The following is a 6,371-nucleotide window of genomic DNA, read 5'->3' on the forward strand; positions in this document are numbered from 1 at the left end:
TCTGTGTCGCTAAGCGGGGACAATGAAATGCGAGAAGAAGGGAGCTAAAAACACGTTTCTGTGTGAACAATGAGAGTCAATATATTCCTTTTCTCACAAATATCAGTTCAGAGAACAATAAAAAAAATGACTTGGACTGTGGGAGACAGTCAGAGAGAAGAAAACAGATGGCAGATTGTGCTAAAGATCTTATTTTGGCACCTAATCTGGTGCAGAAATAGAAATATGTGGCAACTGGTATTTTTTTTGCAGTGTGGTTGCTGGCTTACGACAGCACCCCATATACATTCAAACCCTGAAATTTGTTAGAATTCAAAGTTAACATCCCTCATCATTACACAGCATCACCATGGCGCCTGTGATGACTCATTAGATGAGTGTCAGAACCAGAGCAGTCAGAGAGTCGACCAGGCACAAACCTGCAGAGTAACAGGCTCCCCTCACTGGATGATTTTCACGGCATTCCATGAGACGCTGACCCGAAGCTTGTCCTCACAACAGAGCATTTCAGCACACAACGCCAGCTTTGTCTGCACGTTGAGAAAGAGAGGGCAGACAGAAAGGGAGAAGGAGAAAGAAAACTGCCCACATACAGTACTATAAAAGGCACAAATAACAGTGGAAAGGGGGAATACAGAAAAAGAAAAGGGCAGGGGAGGAATGTGGTTCCTATACAGCTCTGCTATCTATTAGAGTCTTGATGAAAAGTCTTTGGAAAAACTGAATTTGGCTGCTTAAACTACTCTACTTGGAAAAGGAGCAGAAGTTCAGTGTTGATGTTTTATAATAGATTCATCATGAGCAGATGAGAAAATTAGGTGCATTTGATATGTATTTGAACGTTAGAACAAACTAATTGAATTAGAATTTTGAAAAACGTTGTTCTTGTCCTGTTCAGTCACATGTTTGGCCGATATCCTGATAATGTTAGTCAATCATTTAGGCCACTGCTGCTCCAGTTTAGCATTAACCTATTCATTTACCCCCGATTTTAGAACAATAAAGTGACAAGGTTTCTTATAAAGAGACAAATCTAGAGCTAAAGGACACCTGAGAATTGACTATTACATAAACCAGCATAATAGAATTAATTAAAAACATATTTTTTAGACAGCTGTCTCTTCATTTTATTCACTAATGATTTCTGATGAATTCTATCAGGAGCTAAATGACACACAGGAATATGTAACCACTTGTTAGCTAAGATTAATCAGCACTGCTCTTTATTTACCCCTCTATTGTTAACTACAGAGAAGATTTCCTGGCAAAAACACCTCTGCCAGCACAAACTGCATATTACTTGAACGGTATCTGCCAAGAATGAAGAACTGAGTCATTGGAAACAGCATGTTCAGCAGCAGCGGGGAGAAAACATTCCCTCAGGTGCTGAAGCAGACGAGGGAGGGTGAAACAAAAAAAAAATCTCCTCTGACACATACTCAGACGAGTTGAAAAGGCAGCGCCTGGACTCGCCCGAGCAACAGCCCTGTATTTGTTCTTGAAGCCGTAGCTTCGGATACGCTACAGGAACGCACACCAGCCTAAAGGTGTGGCACAGTCAGGGTGTGTTTTTATGACGCTGTATTAACATGTAGCCTGGAGATACCGAGAAACACATGCACCACTTTCACAATCATATCCAACTCCAAGCCCAAAATCTTTCACAACTCCAGCACATTAACACACAGCACTTTCCCTGAGCGCGAGCGGCACAATTTGCCAGTTGTGAATGCAAAACTCTTGTGTCCTACGTTTGCATTACCTTAAACAGTTTATTTCTTCAAACAAAACTGATCATGAAAACAGAGAATTATGCGGTTAAACTAACACCACGATACTACAAATAATTTAAGAGATATCCAGGTCTGCTGCATTCTAATCATGTGAAACTCTAACGTCCACAAAATTCGTGCTTCCACACAGTCTCGCTCGGTTCTCAACACATTCGTGTTTCCGAAATTACTATTCAAACCACACTATGCATTGCAGTGACGTGCGTATCATGTATTCTAAACTAGGGGTATCAATTAGCAATCAAGTGAAACTGTAAGGACAAAGGTTTAATTCCCATTCTGTCAGGTATCTTCACTTCAGAATATTGATCCAGTACCTCAATAAGCCCTAAAAACCCATGCTTTACATACAAAGATACAGCGGAGGCTGTAACAGATCCTCTATACAGCTTAATGAGTGCATTGATTAAAGTCAATAAGAAGTCATTGATGTCATCTTTTGACCAGTTGTGCCATAACACCCTCGGGACAGTTGCTACCCCTCTTTCTACACTTGGCTCAGGATTAAACACTGTGTGTGTGTGTGTGTGTGTGTGTGTGTTTCCCAGCCCTGGCCAGAGGATGTAATATGAGATGGCAGCAGTTGTGGGACTGGGCCTCATTGTTAATGGTTTCAGGTGTGTTTTAAAAAATGCTGGGTAACCTGAGTGATAAAAGTTCACTCTCTGTTTTCTCCTGACAGATTCAGGTCAGCAGCAGACGTTCATCTCAGCTCATAATAAACAGTACTTGACACTGATAAGAAAATTTGATTATTTCACGTGATGTCAATTGCACTGAATTGTTTTCCCCAACTCATGACTTGACTGAGTTTTGGGTCTTCCGTCACTCGCTGTAAGAATGAAAACACATCAAAACAACAAGGGCACAAAAAGTCTGCAAAGTACAATAGATCATTTCAGATATAGAACTGCTGACAATGTAATGCTGAGGACAACTGGACATTTTGGAAAAGCTCAGTACACTAAAATGATGCTTATCTGATTCATTTGGAAGTACATTGACTTTGTTAATCACATTCCTGTGAGAGATGCAGCAAGGAGAGGTAAGACGATGCTGTAGGAAGAAGTGAGGAAAAAGACAAGACAAGAATAATCATTAGACTGGATTTCACTGCTGGACTGAGCTCGGAGTTGTTGCAGTGGATAAGTAACTGATTTGCTCTCGTGTTCTATCTTGTGTCACATTTGTTTTGCTAGGCTCTGTCAGTAAAGTTGCAAGTGGGTTCATTTTCATTAAAATTATTACAATCAATTTCTGCTTTGGATTGTTTGTAAACCAGAAGGCTTTGACCCTGTAATCTAAAACTTTTGAAACGTGTTCATATGCTCCACACATTTACTTTGGTGATCTTTATTATGGCTAATGGGAAATACACAACATTACAACAGCAGCGTGTCAATTTAGAACAAGGCAACTGTATTACAGACAAACTAAAAAATTACAGACAAACTCTTATTCATTTTTGGTGGCTCCTAATGTTGTCTTTGTAGTCTCTTCAACGTGACAATGAATTAATGCGTATGGCTGTGCATGAACGAGGCTCTTTCATACAGTGTTGTTACATCCTTCATCTGTAGGGGAAGCCAGAGAACAAAAAACTGCCAGATTCCCCACTGTTACTTCAAATCTGGCGATGTGGCACCTTCCTGCAAAGTTGTTCTTTGGCGTGGAAACTTTTATTTGTGCTTTTGTGCCTACCTGCCTTCAAACAATGAGAAAATATTGTTATTCTGAATAAAAAATTGCCAATGGCATAAAATTTGAGCATTGCTGTATTTCTGTGATTCACAGTTTATCTCACAGTCCCTACTTCATCTCCTGATTAGCTTTTCACTGTAGCTGTGACTTCCTTGAATTATCCAAAAAACTTTGTGTTGCACAGTGTTGTCACTTACGTCATTTTTTATTTATCTCCATTAGAGGAGATCAGGTTTAAGAGAAGTGTCAACTGCCAAGGTGTCACACTCATTGCCTGAGAGTTTTAAATCCTGGCCATTATTCAGGTAGAGGGAGATTGAAAATAAAGACAGGGCTTAAATGTGGCGGGGAGAGACAGGGAGCGCCAGTTGAATAAGCAAGATAATGAAGGAAACATTACCATAACAACAAAAAATGAATCGAAGGGGGCAACAAATTGTTATTATTCTAAAGCAATTATAATGTCAGGTACAATGGGAATACAACTGACTAAAAATTCAGAAACTCCAACATCCAGTGGAGTCATGTGGATTATGGGCTAGGTTGTAATTATGAGCCACTCTTTGAGAAATACACACAAAACAGATTGAAACAGCAGTAAATTGGCTCACTGGAAAAACTAAAAGGTAGATGTGCTTGTTAGCTCCCACATGTAAAGAAGTAGCAGCTGAAAAGCAATAAGCCCACTTCCGATCACTCAATTAATACAATGAAAAGCTCGTTATCAGTTTATAAAAAAATATTTTGATCTCACATTCTTTATTGCTGAATATCTCAATGTTGCTCTTTTGTGTTCTGTTCTAATTTACACCAGCAGCTTGTTTAGCAGTATCGATCTGTGGTTTATTCAGTTGGTCTACCACTTAATCACTCAGTCCAAGAAGAAGTCTCACAACGTGGTTAATTGTGGCTCCACAAAATGATTGTGGCCGAGTTATGTTTGGACAATGACTCCGAGAATAATCAAATAAGAAACCGTGTGAAGAGTGTGGTCATATTTCAATATTGGGACTGAATTCTACTCACGATCATGTCCTGATACAGTGAACATTTTTATTCCAAGAGACAGACTCAGCTGTTGTTGTTTGGGCCTGAGGTGCTTTGGTTAATATCATACTGGGCGGCGTACTCACTTAGATTCAGATCATGTTATGAGAGCTGAATCAGAACAGATCTGCCTCAACAGGTCTGAAAATGAATCACCATTCTCTCGATCCCTAAACTTCTTAATTCGCCAAGAAAAGCAGCATTTGTCTTCTGCTCACAGAGGCGTAGCAGATAAGTGTGAATTTGTGTATTGCAAAAGATTGTAATACTTACCAAAACTGACCACCTTCCCAACAGCCTCACATGTGCTAAATGTCTGGTGCGTGATAACAAATTACAGCCCACCACCTCTAAGATGGCAAGCACTTCCATTTTGTTGACAGGCTGTTGTTAGCATTCAGTTGAAAGCAACATTGTGCCTTAGTGTCACTAAGTTCCTGAATATGAGTGCCTAATTTATTGTAAAATATGAAATGCATTTGTTTATTGCTAAATCAACAGAATGAAATTAATCTAATACAACGCATAACGATAAAAACACTGCAGGGCAATTGTATTATGGTGCCACAGCAATAAATCTACATGTCTACTCATGGTTATACTTCAGTGAACACACACGCATACCATTCACACACCAGTGCATCGGAAATGTCCTTAACTCAAGGCTCAACAAAGCGGTACCCCCACCCACAATGACTTCTTTTGGCAGCCAAAGAGGGGCATCTATTATTGGATGGAACTAATTGTTAATTCACACACAATCGTGGACATAAACATAAATCCTGAGCTGCTTAAATAGCACTCTGGTGGGGGATCCAGAACTGAACAAGGATTGTTTTAGAAACTCCTCCAACATCCCTCCATTCCTTTTGGCTCCATGGAGAGGCCTTCCGTCCCTGTTTTTCTGTCCACAGCACAATACTGTATAGACACCTAGAGCTTTATTGCTGTTGTCTAACATACATCTTGTTCTTCAAAGTTTACAAACCACCTTTAATACCCATTGCTTATACGATTCTCTGTTGTCTTATGATGACAGGAATCTTTAATTTACTTCAAATCATGTTATTTCATCTCAGCGCCGAGAGTAATGACCCATGTTAATAGCAATGTGTGGACTAATTACAAGGGACCATTTCAATTCAACTGCTTATGAGAATAAGGCTGGCTTAGTTTAAAGAAATATGACACTTGTTCTCCTTTCAGGCTGGTCTGAAGTGACCTAAATGTGCCCACAGGTCCCAGTAAGGCCTGCACAATGGTTCAAGTCTAAACGGGAGAATTGTGCTAGGCCACTGTGTTAGTTGTGTGTGCTTATGTGACGTGTGTGAGTGTGGATCTCAGGAAACAACAGAAGCAGTCAAACATTTATCAGAGGCCTTGTAGAGTGGCTTTACACACACAATACGGCACCGCAGGTCATGTGTTTGTATTCTGCTTTGGTTGTTAGGATAACAACACAAAAGCAGACACACTACAGCCAGGACTCAAGACAACAGACATTCGTGTCCTCATCTGCGGTCTGACTGCACAATTACACTTCTATAAAAACGTCTCCACTGTACTGAAGGTGTGAAAGAATTCCTCACAATGAAAAGGAGTCAAGTGGTCAAAAGAGAAACTTTCCACCTTGTAAGTGTCTCCCTGTGCTTCCCCAGTTTTTTACCCACACACGTTTTATCACATATTAATTACAGGTTCGCACTCTATGTTGACTAATTCGACTGCGAACCAAAATACCAAATAAAGTTTTGGAATACAGGAATACATAACTGGAGAATTCGTAGCATCAACTCGGTGCTCACAAAGACTACTTTGATAATGTTCAAA

The sequence above is a fragment of the Leuresthes tenuis genome, unplaced genomic scaffold (assembly GCF_036924035.1).
Source record: "Leuresthes tenuis unplaced genomic scaffold, fLeuTen1.0.hap1 SCAF_14, whole genome shotgun sequence".
Taxonomy (NCBI): domain Eukaryota; kingdom Metazoa; phylum Chordata; class Actinopteri; order Atheriniformes; family Atherinopsidae; genus Leuresthes; species Leuresthes tenuis.